This window comes from Lycorma delicatula, chromosome 1 (genome assembly GCF_047948215.1).
Source record: "Lycorma delicatula isolate Av1 chromosome 1, ASM4794821v1, whole genome shotgun sequence".
NCBI classification, from domain to species: Eukaryota; Metazoa; Arthropoda; class Insecta; order Hemiptera; family Fulgoridae; genus Lycorma; species Lycorma delicatula.
Window position 1 is genome coordinate 269,458,208 of NC_134455.1, and position 21,617 is coordinate 269,479,824.

At 32.9% G+C, this 21,617-nt stretch overlaps 1 protein-coding gene across 1 annotated transcript in view; it reads right to left on the bottom strand.

Annotated features, from left to right (window-relative positions):
* Window positions 1–21,617, bottom strand: part of ClC-a (chloride channel protein 2) — a 296,284-nt gene that overhangs the window by 173,035 nt on the left and 101,632 nt on the right. The gene's annotated exons all lie outside the window — the stretch shown is intronic.

A 21,617-nucleotide genomic window follows, 5' to 3' on the forward strand; every position in this document is an offset into this window, starting at 1 on the left:
ATTTCGGATTTTTTTAGTACTCGGCTTGGGCTAATGCTGCTTCTTTTTGAACCCGGGCTGCACTTTAATGTTCCAACAAAAAAAATCGATGCAGTTTTAATGTTTTTAGGTTCTTTATTCCGATTTGTAATGAGTTTTCAGTTTCTCCCCGAAGTGTTGTACTATCCATTTTGTTGCATTGTTCGGCCGGTGTCGAGGGTTCTGTTATACTGACCGCTTCCAGCCTCAGAACCTTTTAGTGAAAGTAGTCTACATTGTAATAAACTAGGAGCTACAGCAATTTTCAAATCATGATAAATTTATTAAACTCAAAGTTTTAAAACTTACGTCATTACCTCTTCAGTCGCTCTTGCAGCCATCCTCAATGACTTAACACAGCTTCTTTGACTGAAGATGGTCGCAGAAACGATTGAAAACGTTACAGCGTTAAGTTTTAAAAACGTTAACTTAATTTGATTCGGTTAGTTGTTTAAAAGTTGTTCAACACTAAGGAACAAAATTAAACTTTCCTTTTGCCACAAGGAACAAAATATGTGATCCTAATAGAACATTTCACGCTGAATTCAAGTATTTAAATAGAATTTCTTCATTACCCACCGCTTTTTTGTGATACGTAGGTAAACGTTGAATGAAATAAAAGAATTTACATGCATGCAGGGCACTACTATTTAACTTACCTGAAATCTAGTAGTTGTTTTCTTTTTGTGTTTGACATCTGGAACATCCTCTTTAGTGTCCAACAATAATCTGCGGGTATTCTTGCACTCCAATGTCGCTAGTAAATGTTTATCATGACTGAAATATGATGGTGGAAGCGTTCCCCGTCCTTGTCAATGATGGCACCGATATTTTACGGAAAGAAATCCAGGTGTAAAATCAAGAAATGAATTTTTAGGAACAATTTACTGCCAATATATTTATATCACTATAATAATTCACATTTGTGCAGGGTTAGAGAATATGTTCAGCGCTGCTTCAAGTGCTGCCAAGAATTGTAAACAATTGGCAGTGGTCTGTGCACATTATGGAGATGAAGGGCATCACCATGAGGGGTGCCCCTAAGGGGTCTGAGGGTCCCTTGCATTAAATTGTAAGCGTTTTTGCAAGGACCATAAGCACTCTATGAACAACAAGCAGTGTCCGTGTCATCAGAGAGCTGTCAACATGTACTATAATTCGATAGGTTTACATTGTTAGTCTCAGTCAGTTGAACGCACAGGTGCATACATTGTTCAGGTAAAACTTGGTGAGGTTTCACTTTGTAGGAATTAGGATGTTGTTTCATTGCAACATCCCTACATGGTTCCTGGTGATCTGCCAGGTTTCTCTCGTTAGAAAAAGTCTTTGAGAAGGTGTATCTTCGTGATGAGAGATTGATCTCGACTGGATAGCTGATGGAAAACCAGTACGGGTTTCGCCCCGGAAAAGGCACCAAAGATGCCATACTTTGTGTGATGAGTGTGGTGTTGGCTAGTGAGGCGGAATATGTCTTGGGGATCTTTCTAGACATTTCCGGAACGTTTAAAAATCTATGATGGCCCTCTGCCATTTTCCGATTACAAAGGCGAGGATGCACTGAAAATGAACTGCAGGTGTTAAAAAGTTATTTCAGTCATCGGGATATGCTGCTCGGCGAGGGCAGCCATGAAGTCTAAGGGTTGTACTCAAGGAAGTGTGATGGGTCCTCTCTTGTGGGTGGTGGAGACTGACTCTCTTCTGCGGCTGAGGTTGCCCAGTGGGTATCTTGTGGCCTATGTGGACGACGGGCTTCCGCTAGTCGAAGGATGCTCGCGGAGGGAGTGGCTCAGAGCCACTCGTGCTTGAGCTGTAGGCTCATCAGCACAAGATGACTTTCAGGCCGGAGAAGACCAAGATGATGCTCCTCAAAGGCGGTTTGGCGGAGAGTTGGCGAGTTCGAGTATCGATGTCAGGCCATCGAATTAAGTACACTCGGGTTCAGAGGTACCTCGGGGTGTATCTTAATGAGAAATTTCGGTTCAAGAAGACCTTCAATACGTCGCGGAAAAGACTTGTAGTGCCTTTTTTGGGATCCGACGAGTGGTCAATCCAGATTGGGATCTCAATTTTAGGACCCTAACCATCCTGTACAAGAGCGTATGTGAAGCAATTATGTTGTATGCTGCGCAAGTTTGAGCGGATAGGATGATATTCTGTAGTTACAGAGATATATTATTGAGGGCCCAATGACTACTACTGTTCACGGTAACGGGTAGTTACCGGATGGTTTCACGGGAGGCGGTCTTGGTGACTGCGAGAGTGAAACCGGTTGATATCTAGCTTTTGAGAGACAGAAGACAGGATACGATGCTAGGAAGTTGAATGAGTTGACTTCCGAAAAGATTCGAGAAATCGAGCAACATGGTTATGATATATGGCAGGCTAGATGGGATGAGACTATTGATAGGCGATATACGCACAATCTCTTCCCGGATATTAGAAGCTTACGGGGCGCCTCATGGATTTCCCCTAACGAGTCCGTATCTCAGTTTCTTACCAGTCACGGGGGCCTCCTGGGGTAGACGGGCTGAATGGTCAGTGGTTGCAAAATTTCTGCACTATTTGGCTAGGAAACGGATTGTGGAGGGAATCTAGGGTGCTGCTTGGTCTTGTTCCTGCATACTTTGTTTTGTTACGATTTCTTGTTAGTGTTATATCGGTGTTAGCAGTTCTGTTACCAGTTTTATTTTCGTGTTTTCCCGTGTTTGTGTCGCATGTGAACTCACTTTACGTTTCGGTAGGTAGGTGATTCAGTTCCTTCAACGACTACAGTTTTTAATCTTGCTTGAGACTATAAATGTGTTTTATTGTTTTTAGTAATAGTTACACGAATGAGAATTCGCTTGTGGCATTCGCATCGGTGGCATCCTGGGCCGAGGCGACTGAGAAATGTCATATACCGAGGTTTAAAAAATGATTTCCGGTAAAGCCCTTAAGGGATTGGTATGGAGGTGGAGGTGGTGGAGGGTGTCTTCCCCTATGGGATCAGAATGTAATAATTTACAAAAACATATAAGGGCTTTAGAGGACTGCTGACAGAAGCCATTCGCTTAGAAGCAGCAGGGATGGATGACTAACGGAATAGTCCATGGTGAGAGCCTCTATGCATCATTAAAGATGTAATAATTCACTCACAATGTCACGATAGTTGGGAGATTTAAATTTTCCTAAAAGTTTTGTACACGCTGAATGTTTGACTTGGCTTAACATTTCTTTGACTTCTGTATCTCTGATTAAAGTCCTTATTTGGGGACCCATTTAACGTTCTCCTTAATTTTACCGACAATAACACGAGGAAATTTTCTTAACTAAATACCACAATTAAAATATACTATTTTCTTCAGAATATAAATCTTGCAACTCTTTCAGACGATTACGGAAGAAACTTACTTCAGTCAGTATGGAGAAGATTCCAGCCTTTCAGCCTAAATCCGAAAAGCGCGGTTTGTTTATTAGACAAGTTAAACTAGGTCGTTTAATTCACCTAGAGTTGTCAGATAAGGATTCTAATTCAGAATAGGATCAAGTATCATCGAATTTCGGCGGCTATCCCATATTCCGATTCATGTTCTAAAGTTAGATGTGATGAAGGAAGTAGTACGAATAAGTCCTCACCATAAATCAACTGGCCTTTTAGAAGACGGTAAATTCGAGTACTCCACTGTGTTTGGATTTACTACTTATTACTATTAACTTTGCAAAACAAAAATAGCAGTCCGCTAAATGATTTTGTGATTTACGTCACACCATCGTTATAACAAAACTCATGTGCCGATTACCCAATCTGCCAGTCTAGTCTTTTCTTTTTCCTGTTTAGTCTCCGGTAACTACCGTTTAGATAATTCTTCAGAGGATGAATGAGGATGATATGTATGAGTGTAAATGAAGTGTAGTCTTGTACATTCTCAGTTCGACCATTCCTGAGATGTGTGGTTAATTGAAACCCAACCACCAAAGAACACCGGTATCCACGATCTAGTATTCAAATCCATGTAAAAATAACCGGCTTTACTAGGACTTGAACGCTGGAACTCTTGACTTCCAAATCAGCTGATTTGGGAAGACGCGTTCACCACTAGACCAACCCGGTGGGTGCCAGTCTAGTTCATCTGTCAGAAATCTCACGCAGGTCGAACAATGTCAATTCCCCACGCACGGAACAAACGTTATCCGTATCATTTTCGCATATTTATTCACCAACACAACTGACACAGTAACTGTAAATCACAAAACAGATTGAAACCATAGTACGTGCGTACACAGCGAAAGTTTAAACAATACTGGAGTGTTAATTGTATGACTCAGAAGACTGTTCTGTGGTGACATGTTAAACCTACATGCACATACAGCTAAACTTATCCCTAATAAATATGTAGAATTTTGCAAAAGCAACAATAGAAAAAGGGTGCCACACAAAAACTGTAAGTAATGAAAAAATTCTGATTGATATTTTGAATTCTGTATAAAAAGTTACTTTCGAAACACAACAAAATTTTCGTTCCAAAAACTGGGTTTATCAGGGTAAGATTTAAGTAATATTTAAAATGCTAAAAATAATTTTCATATGCCGAGTTCCGTAGAATGGACTCGGCAGAGTAAGCTCAGAACTGCGTTTGCTTTTTTTAACAATTTTCTAACGTACACAAGTGTTTGAAAATATTCTTGTGCGTTTTGCGTTTTATTTTTCCATAATGAAATCTTTGAGTAATCTTGCATCTACATCTTGTTTAAATTTATTTATTTCAAAATATACAACTCATTCAATATTGTTAAAGAAAAATTGTGTTTACGGTCAATATTTCCTAGCCAGCCATGAGCAAATACAAAAATTTTGTATGAAATTTTCTGTTACTGCACAAAAGATGAAACAAGTAATAGATATTTTCATTAATGCTTTATCATCACCAATATGTTGCTTTATATAAGACTGAAATAAAAAGGTTACATCTATTTTGAGAAAAAATGTTCGGCCTTAGATAATCTTTATGTACATCTTAAGAATAAAACAGTAAAAATTGAATAATCTTGTTAATATTAATTCTAATTTTAACAAAATTATTACTCCAATGCTGTAATTAACATCTGGTTGAAATCTAATCAGTACATACTTCAGTAAATTTTATTTTCTTATTTAGCCTATAGACATTATTTAACAGAAATATTTATTAAGCAGCAAGTAACTAACCACCATGAAACTGAATACTTTTATCTGAGCGCATGTTTCATCCCGGAAATGAATTTTTTTCATAAACAATTGTGCTATTGTTTACTTTTATCCAGAACTATATTAGTTTATAAGATAACAGAGAAGTATCGTTAATTTTTTTATTTTAAATCCGACACTGACGTGTCAGTTTTGCACAGTAAAACTTTTTTATCAGTCTATAAATAAGTAAACATTAAGACATAATAAATAGGCTACACTACTTTAGATAAATGTTTTGGAAAAAGTTTTTTTTGTAAATATTTCATATTAGTCTTATTGTAAAATTAATGAATTGTAGAGTAAAAGAAACACAGGGTTGGTAATTTACTGCACACTGCGCGGCGAGGTATCTTTATATCTACGCGGTATGTGCTGCGTACCGACAGGATCAAAAAATCAAATAAACAAGTAACTATCGCATTTACATCGTAAACCTAAAAACAGCCATATTTTTCCCTACGAGAATCATCCTAACCCCGAAGGGAAAGACAAACACCATGTGACGTTTCCGGTCGCCACGCCATCCCCTCCGTTCCTAGGCCTGATGGGCTTTACCACAGGTCATCTTCAAAAACCTCGGCGGTAGACTTATTGCAGTCTCGCCTCTGCCAGGATGCCCCCGATGCGAATGCCGCAAGTGACATTCCCATCAGTGTACTTCTAACAAAGGTGGACACGTAGAAACAAAACACATCTCACTTAATCTTAAAGAAGACTGAATCTGCAATCGCTGAGTGAAGTAATTGAAATTGCCTACACCTTCCCGATTAGGTAAAAGTGAGTTCGACACACAACTTGACTAAAACTAGCAAACACAAAACATAACACGTAAAGGATTTAACAAAAATAAAAAAACAAGAACAATAAAAAACAAAGGAAGCCCAACCGGGACTAAACCCCCTCCGCTATCCTTCCTTTTATTAGATAAACCATGAATTCCTAAACTATAGACCATTCGGCCTGGTTACCTCAGTTCTCATGCAAATTCAGTACTGACCCAAGACTGTCCAGTCGAAATGATCTCGTTACGCTTCTCATCATATTTCATATACTCATATAACCCATGAAAAGCGTCATCTAATCCCCGCACTGCAGGCATGAACTCGTATCAACCAGGCCGAATCTCGCCCTGTAGAACCAAAAAAGAGCTAATTTGGACAATTGATTAATAGTGACGCGGATTACAGTAGGTGTAAAAGTCCGTCATTCAATGGAGCCATGTTCTTATCACCTGGCGTATTCTCATTCAACTGGTTGTTACTAGATTTGGCTTTCAAAAAAAATTTGGACTCATCCTATATACTCAGATTTATTATAAATGTTCAAATTATGAAATTTGAAACTGATGCACAGATGTGTTAGTATAATTACCCGAAAATCTATAGGTGATATAGATTTATTTTCTCCTTGAGTTAGTTTACGATGCAATACTGATCAACTAAAAAGGAGAAATTTAGCCTAATAGAAGTCCCCTAATAACAGCGATTGATTGTGCAAACATAATGTTTGCAGATATGTATTTTGAACATAAAAATCGATTTCAGTTTTGATTTAAATGTTGAAGGATTTTGACAAAAAATAACATGAATATATTACTCCGTAATTTCAGATCTAATACAACATGTAAACACTGACCAACTTTAAAAAACTTACAACCCATATATCGATTTAAGAAGGTAACAGTGCAAAGACATTCCATTAATTTTATATAATATCTACAAGACTATTTTTTAGAAACACCAGATTAGTTTTTATTTCGCTGATATAACATTGCCAATGTTTCTGACTCACTAGACATGGCTGAACACAATAACATTTTAAAAACAATATATGGAACTACCAGATTCAAGAAATATAAGGCTGATTTTTTTAAAAGTTAAATACATTGTGTAATATTACGTGATACGTTATTTTCTAATAATTTATACTAATGAACACTATAAACCATCCTGTTCTTGTAACACTATTCAGCAGAGTAGTTGAACAAAAATGCCCTGGTTTATGCCTATTATGAAATATATTATAAATAGATATTTAATTTTCTTTTCCTTTTAAAAAATAATAGATTATCTGATTCTAAGTTGCTGAGTGAGGGTAAAATTACTGAAGGAATTTTATTGGAAGAAGACACTACACGATCTGTGGCTAAAACGAATCTAAAAACTTAACGCAAAAATAATCTAATAAATAAATTTTAATGAAACGTAATTGAAATTAACCGTGCATAATTAGGATTATAATTGTTCGGAAATTATGGCACACTCTCAATTCGAATTGGATTAGCTATTATTGGTAAACCTCTTTTGTTTCAAAATTTAGTCAATCATCTTATTAGAAAAAATAACAATTTGCAGTTTAGACAAAATAAGCTCTTTATCAAAATACGTTAATAAAATATATATTTCAGATTTCTTCAGATTTTTTCTAAGGTAGACATAAGAAGGTAGAAAAAGAACAGTTCTGCCTAAGTAGGAAATTGTTATACGGTAGCAAAATATTGATTTCACAACGTTTTTTAAATTTTCGAGATATCCGGTGAAAGAAATCATTTAATTCTTTTAAATCATTTAGTTCTGCAAAGGCTAAAAAGATTGCTCCATATAACCTTATTGACATTCAATAAATTTCAGCTTTAATTACAACTAACTAAACTACATAAAACTATTTAATGAACATTGTTAGATTAGCTGCCATTTCCTAATGAGAAATGATGTATCAACCCACTCGATCTATGATTCTAACCAGAGTAAATTTTTTCAAGGAATAATAGCATAATCTTACACAGAATCTTCCTTCAAGGTGCAAAATTCAGCAACACTGTGGGTTTATTGGCACAAGAAAATTTCTACTCTATAAAAACCTTTCATTTTTTTCTTTTTACCTTAATGATCTCGAATCTGAGATTTTAATCTGGTGGAGGGCTATCCTCTCAGCCCTCCAAAAATCCAGTATTTTATTTAGGTTAACATTTAATAAATCAGTACTTAAGAAATAACAGATATTTGCTTTGAGATACTGCAATATGTAAAACTTAAATTTCATTACAAATAAAATATATATAATAAATTATTTCGAAAAAATTATCTTTTATAATTCTACGCGTCTTTTCCTTTCTATGTTCTATTCATTAAATAATATTGTTTCGATAAAATAACTATGTAACTTCTAACTTGCCTCCCAAATTCGCCACATCTTCACGAGTAAGAGAACTTTTACAGAAGGAAAGACTAAAGCCCAACACTCAGTAGGATATGTATTATTACTGTTCACTTAGAATCCCTGTAACACTATGTTTATGGATTGGAGAAGTAATCGTGCAAAATGACAACAGAAAAAATATTATAATGTCGATAAACTAACTATTTCTGTATTATTATTATTACTGGTGTAATTATATATCATTCAGCGAGCAAATGCTTCATTAAATGTTCAGATAATAATAACAGCAATGCAATTTTCTATTTAGATACAAATTACCAACCGAAGGCTAACTCGCTCATTATTTTAAAATTATGTAAGATTTTGGTATAGGCCACCATCTCTACTCGTACTTATTCTTCTTTTTAATCGATTTAAATTAATTCACTGGAATTAATGAAAAAAAAAAAAAATTGGGAATTGTGTACAAGAAACAACCTTAATATTAATAATAAATACCAAACCCCCGACCTCAGTGGCGGAGTTGTAGCGGCTTTGCCATCATCTAGAAAAGTTCAGGGCTTGAATTCCGGTCAAGCACGGTATATTACTCGTATGCTAAAAAAAAGATATCTCGTCCAAAAAAAATTTAAAAAGCAAACTATAACTATAACTGGACTATAGTTATCCTCCAACATACAATCGGAATATCACGATTCGTACGAATCTGAATTCCATTTAGTCTTTTTTATTATTTAGTCATTTAGTTTTATTCCACTTAGTTTACTGCGGATTTATAAACAAATGTTTACCCGCTCTTAAAATTGAATACAGAACTAATGCATTAGGAAGTGATACTAAAATACACTAGTTAGCCAAAGCGATATACTTCATAGTTGTATTTAATACGTCATTTAATAGAATTAACTAATAAAATAACGACACAAATAATCGCTATTAATAGTAACGATAAAAAAACGAACGTCTCATAGTAAAAATTATAACCTTTTTTTTTTTTTGCTATATTTACCAAAGTTCGTTAGAATTTATTTCGATATTGCATTTACTGGCAATTATTAACTTATTTAATTCTATTTTAAGAACAACAGACTGATGTCCAAGAATATGAATAAGAGAGAAACGCTGTTATTCTACACGGAAAGAGAAAAAATTGAATTCCAGCAAAATTCCTGTATTACATAATATTCAACGGCATGAATTCTACGTTAACACTTAAAAAATATGAACTGCCGACCAAATAATGATTAATAAAAGTTTTTGTTAACAAGGTACCAAATTTTGCCAGCCCCAGAGAGAGGTAGAAGCGGATCATATTTTTTCTCCGATATACTTCTTATTTTTGGAGCTCCTAAATTACCGAATAGTTTCACCCGATTTTACAGCGACAATGAATAATAAATCAGTTAACGATGATTTTATCTTTATTTACGATGAATAAGAAAAAATTTCTTACAAACAAAGATTCAGAAACGCTTTTTATCTACCTCAGTTTTTGTTTTGTTTTTACTTCCCTGACACACATTTGTAAGTGTTTTGGCGTGTTTGAAGCTAATAAGTTTTGGCTGGATAAACCGATTCTGATGAAATTTGGCACAGAGACTCGTGTTATACGGGACGATTTGACGGTAAAATTTTGTGGTCAACAGCGGTTAGTGTAAATAGTTTTATTGGGGGTCAATTTTCTCAAAATTTTGCAAACATAACACCACTTTATATTAAGCTCAATACATGCGTACATGCTTATCTTACAGTTTAAAAAAAAATGTTACCCCCGAATTCTCTCCCTTTCCCAAAAATCGAAAAGAGTTATATTTTTATTTATTGCATATTTTTAACCGAATTTTTTTTGTTACATCTTCCTAAGCATGCATGAATAATATAGTGCAAATGACCCCAAAAAAGATACTCTGGAAGCAATATTGGAGGTGAAAAGGCCGATCAAAGTTTAAATATCGATTTTTTGAATCTTTTAAAACTTTTTTTGGTTTATTTAAACTTTTAATAAAATATTACAATAAAATTATATCATAATTTACCCCCTCCCCTAAAAAGGTACTCTTAGGGAACTGTTTATCGGTTATACTTTTTTAAGTGGAATTATTTTGGTTTCTTTCATTTAACTTGGTAAACGTACAAAAACCAAAACATTTTCTTGGAAGGTGATTTTAAAAGTAGGGAGCAGAAAAAAGATACCAATTTTTTGAATATTTAAACTTTTTTGGTTTACTTAAACATATAATGATCATTTTAAAAAAAACTTCATCATAAATTACCACCACCCCCAAAAATAAATACTAATTCGTTTCATGTATCATTATTTTTCTACTATATAAGAATAAATAACAAATGCCAGGAAAGTATTACAACTTCTTTTAGATAGAAATTTATATCTCCGGAATGGATGAAGATATTTTTATCAAATCTGGCTTCTATTAAAATGATATTCCCTAAGAAATTCATAAATATACAAATCTTTGTCATAAATCTCAAAATGGCGCCAATACTATTGTTTCATTCATGATAACTGTACTAGTTTAAAAAGTAATTATTTGTAATTTTGAGGTTAGACTTACTCAAACATTTTCCATTTAACTAGCCCATTCGAAGTTTGATTTAAAAAAAAAACGACGTAGCATTTTAGCAAGAATTTTTTTAGTAGTATATTTCTACTATCTAGTAATTTTTAGCTAGTAATTGTTTACAAAAGTGTTACAATCACTTCCTAAGAAAGTAATTTAATATTCGGTTATTTATTAATGTTTTAATAACTCATTCTGGAAAAAATATACTTTATTCAAATCTTTTCAAACACCAGAGTTTTAATGATGAGTCAATCCTCAAAATTACGAAAATTATTTCCTTCACTATATATTTATTTCCTTCCCTACATGAAAATATTAGTCAGTATCATTGACGCAGTTGATATTGTTCAAATACCAATAAACCGATGAGTTAAAAACTTTCACAACAAAAATTTAATTAAAACTGAAAAGCGAAATTATTAATTAATGAAAATATAAATAAAGACGTTAAAATTGGAGGTTTAAAATATTTTATTTTTCAGAACGATCCTAAAAAAAGTTGAATTAATTATTATTGAAAAACAAAATTTACAAACTAACAATACAAAATACATACTACACCTAAATGTAGAAGTTTCAAATATTTCAACTTAACAACGGCACGTAATAATAAAAGTAGAAGTTCAATAAGCCCTCTAGTTACATGAGCGTAGTACTCAGCTCATCAGACTGTTTGAAGTTCGAACGCGTTCAAATGTTCTACAATTAATTAGGAGAATTGACTCTCAATTCATCTAAAGAGCTTATTGGTGTGAAATACATCAAGCTCTTCAAATTTCCCCATTGGTACTTGTCCAATGGATTTAAATCTGGTGACTCAAGACGCCTTTTATTCAACTGGACCATCGTGCCTAACCCACATTTTTCAAGAAAACGATTATTTATTTAACTGCCTGGAGTTAATTAAAAATGTTCAGGACTAACGTGCATGAACCTCGACCACTGAACGCGTATTAGAGGAATATTTTTCCAATATATTCATGAAATGTGTCTGTGAAAAATTCGTGATATGTTTCTCTAGGCAATCTGTTCGGCAAAAAGTAAGAGGAAATGTCTCCAAAGATATGAGTTTATACGGTGATAGAAAATCTAGGCTAATGCCAAAGCAGCGTATTTATTATTTTCTTTCACCAAGTAATGGAAGTACGGAAATTTTTTATCCCATCCCGGCTAGAAAAAGATTTATTTATAAATAAGTGTAAGATAAAAACAAAAGGTTACGGACACGCATATTCATTAGCCCGTGATAGAACTGAGCCACGCCTGGGAAATCGGCCGGTGCAGAACTCGAACACACTGAAGGTGATACAGATACAACTGATTATGAAGAATATTCCATATAAGGCAGCGGCCGCGAAAACCTTCCAGACGAGTCTTCTGCACATTAATCCTGGACCTCTTCATTTTTGTCTATAATCGTTCCCTTAATTCAGATATGGATCTCATACTAGCTTAATCCTTTACCAACGGTTCAAATTTACGTCTCATACAACCGCTTATAGATCTGATAAAAATTGTACTAGAAGGCTGTCTAGGATTTAGTTGAGCTTCGCGATAAAAGCGGGCACTTTAGCAGCCAATGAAGTAGCTCTTCTGTATAGTAAATGCATGTTAGTCGGTTCAGAATTAGTATAGAGATTTCTCATATCTAATAGAAAAGTTAAATTTTTGAAAAATAATCATAGTAACACACATTAGACAAAAATCGAGCCAATGTGTCGTCATCCTGTTCAAAACATTAAGATCGACTCTGATTATAGTTTTAAGTTTCGCAAAGAAATTTAAAAAACAACTGACAGACGTTACAATTCGCTGACAAATGGCTCACAACGATAATTTCCATTAACTAGACCGTTTGAAGAAAAAAAACAAAGGCCATTTTTTTATAATGAAACGCTTAAAATATTAACTTCTAAAAAAATTACTTCCTGCTAATAGTAGTATAATTACTCTAGAGTGAAAAATTAGAGCAGCCGCTATTTCCAAATTTATGGATTTAAAATTTCTATATTTACTGGTAGAAAATATTACTAAAAAGCATAAGTCAGATTTCATTTAAATTACTAATTTGTTCTCAAAATATAAATATGTATTTAAAAATTAAAAAATAGTGAACAGAACGATTAGAGGAGTTTCCAGAACTTTATGTACAGGAACCTTTTTTCTCGTAATAATGTTATATACCTTGCGTATTTATTTAAACTATTAAAAATAATAAAAATATATTTAAGCTTATAATAAATATGCATAATCTATATATTTATTTATTCAAAACCTGAAGAAAAAACTCATACCGATTTTTAGGGCATAGATTAAGTTTTGTTCCAATTACTAATAGCCCACAATATGCGCACAAGAGATAAATGTCTGATATCCATTCAATTAATCAGATAAAGAAAACATTCAACAAAATTTTAAAAATATATTGTGATATTTTTTTAAGATTTTAATAAGATAAATTTTTTGCAAGCCTAATATTCTCGCTTTTAACATTCTAAGGAAACACAAATCGATATTTATATTAAAAGTAAATTTTGTTGGTCAATTAAAAGCGTTTATTTAATAAAAGAAAAACAAAACCTTTAAATACACAATTCAATGTTGTAAATATTAATCGAATTTAAATTCTTTTTTAAACAAACAAAATATGAAACCGTATGATCTAAAGAATTATTATAACTGAACGATTACAAAACACATATAATAATATTATACAACAGATAATTAAGTAAACGAAAGTTGAACTGGATCGGTTTATTTTTACCTTCCAGTTTACAAAATGTAACAGTCCTACAGTCCTACCCACTGATACAGATTGCAAAAAGTAAACTCTAATTATTCTCTAATTATTCTTCTTGATCTGCAGCTTTTACACACACTGACTGCATTAACGTTTACGTTAAATTATTGCTGTATTAACATATCCGTGATGTATTAGAATGCCAATCGTGAAAAAGCTGTAACTAAATGTATTAGGCATTTATTTAATTTTCTCAGTGATGTAAAGGATATACCACGTTTATTATGTACCATACCATGCTATTTCATTTCACAATGTAATTTTCAAATATTGATTCTAATTCATCCATAAACATTACAAATATGTATCTAATATACACTATAAATAAATATATCAGTTTTTTATCAGTTATATCAGGATTTATAATATTAATATTAGTAAAATATTTATTATTAACATTGTATAAAACTATAAAAAATATTTTATTGTCTAAGTTTATCACATTTCAAGAAAAAATATTAAAAACTGTTTAGGTAATTTGGGTAAAAACATACATGGTAAACCCAATCCAACCCATAAAACTCTGTTAGGAGAATTAAGTTTGCTAATATAAATCTCACAACACTAGTAAAGAAGAGAGTATCTTATCCGAACATTTCTAGTAACATCGCTAGAGCGCATGTAGCTGCGTAAACGACCGCTTGTGTGCTTGCGCCGCCATTACGTGTCACTCGTAACTAAGGTGGTTACAGTGCAACACAAGGTTTTCTAGCAGTTTTACTAGAGAGTAAAACTGCTACTTCTCATTATTTATCTGATTTTATCTTACCCGAAGTAACGCATACCTCAAAAATGTAATACAAAAACATGAATAAAAAAAAATTATAGGATAATCAATGTACGATAAGAGCAGATACTTCGTTCTGAAATGCCTCAAGCGAGGGATACGAATGTTTCAACCTCATCATCTCTGTCTGGATCGTCAAATTTGAACTAATTTTCTCAAAAACTAAATCCAGTAGTTTTACTATATTTTAAATAAAGCATATGGGATAAAAGTTATTTAAGATTGTAAAATTTCTTGTAATACAACTTCATGTCATCAGAAATTAATCAAAATATTACGAAAAAACTCTTCTATTATTACAAGTGTAACGAATATGCGGAGTCATTAGTTATTTCATCTTTCGTACTATATCAGGAATGCAAATAAAAAGATTATAAAGTAATATTTACCCAGCGACTGTATAAATCAGTAGCTGTTTCCCCCTAGGACATAAGGGTTAGCTTGTTTATTGTATTGTTACGTAAGTATCGTTAGATTTAAATCATTAAATTACAGACGCCTACTTAAAATCAATAACAAAAGTTTACAGAAGAACGAAACAGCTGTTAATAATAAAATGTAAAGATTTTAATTTTTAGAAAAAAGATTAGAGCGAATATCTTCGTAGATTATTAGCGGCACTGGCATAAATCAAGATACAATAATAATAGGACTCTAATTATTTGAAATAGATTTCAACTTTACTTTTGCAAGAGTTAGCAGTTTATTAAGGTGTATGAAATACTGTAACATTAATGTACGATTATATAAATCTAAAAATTACTTCGAAATCCTGTTATTAGTGCACAGGATTTACATTATAGCACAGGATTTCCATAATATTTAAATTTTTCAATTTAAAAATCATTTCATAGAGTTGAAAAAACTGGTTAAATAGCTTTGATAAAGTACATACATTTTTAAATTGCTACATTAAGTTGTTTTTGCATTTTGTAACATTTTAAATTAACAGTCAGAAAAAGTATTTTATAAAATAGTGACTTCTTCCCTTTCCACTCAGTAATGAGGGAAAACGCATGAAATCGCAACTGTGTTTACTCAATTTATATAATTAATTTTCTTCTTTTTTTTCGGGAGTTCCAACAATCAGTTCCATTCCAGAATATTATTGAACTTTTGTGTTTTACAAAAGATGAACTATAAACTATTCATTTACCAAAGCACAGAAGTTGGGATTATATATATATATAGTATGGTTTTACAAGTACACGAAAGTATCCATAATCCGAAAGAAATGTCCAAATTTGACAACCAGTCCAGAACACTCGAAGTCACTTGATGTAGAGTCTAACGTTCGAAATGGGTACCCCGTAACAATATGTTCTATTGTCTGCTCCTCCGCTCCATAATCGCAGTCAGCAGCGGGCGGAAACCCCACCTGTTCAAGATGTAACCACACCTCCCTTGATCCGTCCTAATGCGGCTCAGCCACGACCAGGTTTGGCGCGGGTTACAATCCCTCAACCTTCTTTGCTGGATCTTGAACCAGGTGACCATTGTTGGGTGGACGTTCATTGCAGCGTTGTCGCCACTTAGAGGCCACTTCAGCAGAATTGATACTTTCTAAATCAGCACAGTGCGGTTTGCGTGACCTCAGCCGAGTTGTTGGTAGATTCTGTAGGGTATCGTACAAGGGAAAGTTGTTATAAGAAGTGATCCTTGAGCAAGTCTACCTTAGCTGCTTTCCTCCTTAGATCTTGCGGAGCAATATTAGCCAGGACAGGAAACCACTGAGTGGGAGTAGATCTAACAGTACCAGTGATAATCCTCATGGCTTCATTGAGCTGCACATCAATCTTTGTTGTGTGGGTCCTGTTTTCCCACAAAGAGATCTAATATTCACCTGCCGAATACACAAGAGCAATTGCAGCAGAGCGTAGAGTATTGGCTTCCGCACCCCAACTGCTTCCGGCAATCTTGCAAAGTAGATTCACTCTTGAACTAAGTTTCTTATATAACGTGATGCACTGTTGTTTGAATGTCCAAGACCGATCCAGAATGATTCCCAGATACATTGGATTGTAATTATGGGACAGTTCGATTCCGTCAAAAGCCACTTGTAGCTTCCTTAGGGCTTCTTTATTATTTAGATAGAATGCAGTAACCTCAGTTTTGATCACTTGTCAGCACAATCCCACAGCGCATAAGATCCTTACTCTGGAAGACCAACGCTAGATCGTCCGCATACTGGATTTTTATGGAGTCCGTATCCGGCATGTCATGGATATACAAGTTAAACAGAATGGGGATCAGAAGTGATCCCCGAGGTAGGCCATTATTCAAAGTCTTCCATCTGCTAGCCCGTCCAGTCAAGAACACGTTAAAGCGCCTGTCAGAGAGCATGTTGCTCACTAGAAACGCTAGCCTTTGAGATGGGATGACCTCAATAAACTTTGACATCATCAATCACTCCCTCCACACAGTGTCATAAGGCTGCCGTAAGATCAACAAAAACTGCAGCCTATTTGAGACCTCGTGGGAATCAAGGAAGACACCTCCCCGAAGATTGTGGTTACTGAAATCGGGCAATCCCTGGGCAACGGTCTAGTACGGCTGATTCTTCCACGAAGGAGCTGCTACACAGCAACAAGCATGCAGGAGAATTTATGAAAGATCAAATAAACTCTCAACATAGGTATTTTCCCATATACAGGAAAATTGTCAAAAAATCGCTGTAATAGTAAAAATATAAATACAATTTCATAAGATGAAAATTTGTTTAGTTAGTTGTAATGACAAAAAAGGGAACAAAAACGTACTAATCCTTTGTCATGCCGGAGGAAATGAAAAGGAAATCAAAACAGATTTTAAAAATATTGCTTTTTGAGAAAAAAAATTGCATGTACTTTTTTAATAATAAAGTTATCTTAAATTTGGTATTTTTTATTTTAATTTATTCCAAAAACTAGCAAATAAATTACTACTTTTTCCAAACCCATCAAAATCTTTCGACCTCGATTTTTCGTTCTAACATGTTTTTATAACAATGAAATGTTTGTTCTAAAATACGTCCACATAAGTTGCAAAATAATAATAAAATGCTAATAAATTCATTTCGGTTTTGTTATTCAATTAACTGTGAAAAGTATGTCCTAACGAAATATAAATAAATATTTATCGTACTAGAGAAATTTATGTATGAAGAATCTGAATAAAAATGTATATCTAAGTGATATACAGGTTGTTAAAGTCAATCCGTGTCAGTATTACAACTTCACCGTTAATCACTGTCACTCTTAACGTCTATTTAATAAAAAAAGTATAGTTTTTGTAAAATGACAAAGCTCTAAGATTTTATGTGACCATGAATCTGATATTAAATTGCAATGCGATACGCGCCCGCGCAAACGTAAACAAACATGCATCGCTTAGAATGTACTTCTCCAATAAACCGATTGCATTTTATGAATAATTTTTATTTCTTTTGTATCTCTGTAATAAGATTCCACAATGTAAATTTATTTGTAAAATATTCCAATCAAATTACACATTTGTAAGGATCTAAATCGGCTAGGTTTTCGGTTAAATATTCATTAATAAAAAGCAATATGCTTGTCATAGAAAAACGTGCGAGACAATTACAAAATTGCATTAAGTTGAAAAATTGCTGGTTAATGAAAAAATGGCTTTGATTTTCTACCCAACAAGTACATAACCAGTTGGGTACATGTACCCAACAAGTACATAAATATTAAAATTGTTACGTTAAGTAGTTTTTGTATTTTGTAACGTTTTAAGTTGACACTGTCAGAAAAAGTATTTTATATAGTAACTTTTTCCTTTCCACTCAATAATGAGGGAATAACGCGTGAAATCGCAAATATACTTACCCAGTTTAAGCCTTATCCATAAATACTAATTTGCTTCTTAATACTCGTAACAGTAAAAATTGTCTTATTTTATCTTTAATCCTTTTCTAAACATACGTATCTTCATTCGTTAAGAAAATTTTGAGGAATAACATATTACGACTAATTTTATATAGAACTCGAATTAATTAGAATTTTTTGAAATTCTTAAAATATGTTCTGCATCAGTTCAATAATTAATTTTTCTCGCCCAATTTGGGTGTTTTTGGGGCCAATTCCGGTTATCGGGCATTTTTCTAGAAATGATATTTTGAATGTTATTTTTACAAGAAAAAACTACTTCAGTCTAAAATTCTTATTGAACATGAAAAAAAACCGTTGTATGTTCGTTTTGATAAGATGAATAACATAAAACAACGAAACAGTATTTGAAAAAAAACGTTTTAAAGATAACTGATCCATTAACTGAAGCGATGACCAAAGAGCTATTGCTCCGACTGTATGATGTTCTGAATAGATAAATGAGACGTAATTTTCACATCATTTGTGACCAATACGGCCCCAAAATATGGTCAAAACATTCCAAAGTAGTAGTTGTTCTAAAGTTCTTATAACATAAACTTACATTTCTTTTTACCCGAAGTTTCATGCGTATGTGAAGTCGGGATAAATATTAAAATGTATTTACGCTTAGTTGTTATTCAGTTTTCTAAACAATGTTTCAATAACAAAACGAAACTAGTGTGTTAACAAAAAAAAAGACTGAGGAAAAAATTGAAGGACCTCGAGTTCTGGCTGATTTCTCAAGCAAATTCGCTTTTAAAATTATTGGCTAATTTGCGAGAATATTACTGACGAAACTTGCTTGGTATGGGAAAACGTTCACACTTAAGGGAACTAGTTGTTTTTAAGAAACTGAATACGAGTACAACAAAAATATTTGTATTTATTATTATTATAGCCTGTTTGTGTTTTATTTATTATCGTTACAATTAGGTAATTTACACTTACAATAAATGGCATTTGTAATCTATAAAAACGAAAAAAAAATTAAAGAAAATGAGTTCACAAGAATACAATGAAGGGTTTTATAAAAATAAGTAATTAATTAGTAGTTTACTACTACCGAGCGAATTACATATTTTCAGAAAGATAAGTCTAAAACGATATTTATCTCGCTCAGCTATTCCTTTAATTTTGCTAGCTCAGCAGATTAAAGGACAAGCCGTACAACACTTCTATACTGCAATGAACTATTTAAGGAAATACTGAAGTCATTAAGATTTAAATGAAAGTGTCAGTCGCAAGGTAAATTCTTTATAGAAAAACCAAAGTTGCGATTTCAAATTCTCCATATCTCCAAACACATCCGGTAATAGACGATCAAAGTACAAGTGAAAATTGGAATTTACGAATATAAAACGTAAGGTAACAAAGAGAATCAATCACATAAAAAACTTATTGTAAATCTACTTAAATAAAAATGTTATATACCATTATATTATGTCTATACTGTAAAATATATAATATGTATGTATATTACTTATAGTATAATTACGCAATTATATACTTAAATAAAATATAATATATGAACACTCTTTATCTGATAAGTAATAATATTTTATCAAAGGCGTATTATTCAAACGGACAAAATTACTAAATTCGGTTCAGTACAGGGAAATCCTTACAGTGCAAAAAGTAACCAGTACTACGTCGTAGACTACGTCATTTTTATTACTGCGAACAAAACAGCATTAATCTTCTTCTTCTTCTTCTTCTTCTTCTTCTTCTTCTTCTTCTTCTTCTTCTTCTTCTTTTTGCTGCCTGTATAAGCCTTAAACATGTCCAAACTTTAAGCAGAAATATCAAACATCTCTTCAGCGGTCTCCCCAGACTTCTCTTTCCTCTTGGTTTATAATTAATCACTTGCTTAAGCCATTTATCATTATCCAATCTAGATATATGCTGAAACCAATTCTCCTTGTAATGCACAATTCTGTCATTAAGAGAAAATATATCTAACTATTTTCTTAAAACGGTCCCATCTAGAACAGCCTTATTCCGATCTAAGAAATAGCATCTCTGCTGTACTTTTGACTTAGTCCTCGCGCTATCAACTCGTACCTCACTTCCATACAATATCCACTTCCATACATTTTTACAGCAGTTGTATGTTTTTTGCGTTTAACATTTTAGTTTAAGTTTTAATTTTGTTTTTAAATTTCTACTTTAAGTTTTTATTTTGTTTTAATTTTTCGTTGTTTTATCAGATTTTGTATTTTATTTTTATTTTTATATTTCATTTTTTTTCCGGGCGATGATAACATAGAAATGATTTCCGCCCCCCCTCCAAAAAAAATTATCTTTCAAGCATACTTTGAAAACTTTGAATTTTATTTTCTGCATCTATATCTGATCTAAAGTTGATATCAGACCCTAAATAATTAAAATGTGAAACTTGTTCAATCGGTTTGTTTTCCAAACTTATTTCTGATCCTCATCGGATCCTTGCCTCAGAAGGCCAAAATCTTTGTTTTATACATTGACATTTTAAAATTATGTCGACTACATATGTTATTTAATTCGTAAAATGATCTCTGCAAAGCTTCTTCTGAGGGATGTTTAATAAGCTGATCGTCTGCAAAGAGTTGTACGTGTTTAATATGGTTGTTCTTGGACTGAGATACCATAATAAACATTACTTTTCCATTCTCACAACATCGTCAATGTAAATATTAAAATGCGTAGACGATAAACTACATTCTTGTCTACCTATATTAGTGTCTGCCAGTCGATGACTGTTGAAGCCATCATTTATTACAATTTTTGTTTTAATATATAGGATTTTAATCACTTTTACCAGATGCAGCGGAAAATCCCTTTTTATCATAATTTCCCCGAGCTCTGCCTTAAAACACGATCAAAAGCTTTTTCATAGTCAATAAATGCAATTTCTGACTCCGAACCAAACTGCCTCCTCTATTCATCATTTGAATAATCGTAGTTAAATTATCAATGCAAGGTCAGCAAGAACAGCAGTAATTAACGATTACCAGTTAAACATTGCCTTTTTTATAAGAAAAATATTAACAGACGATATTTAATTTAAAATTAAATTTTAACTAAAGCGTTTGCAATTTTTGGAACATTGTTATTAGTCAGATTAGAATCATACCGTTCTTAAATACGCCTATTGTGAAACCAAATTAAGAAAAAATAAATAAAATAAAAACAGATTCTTTAGATTTTTATTATT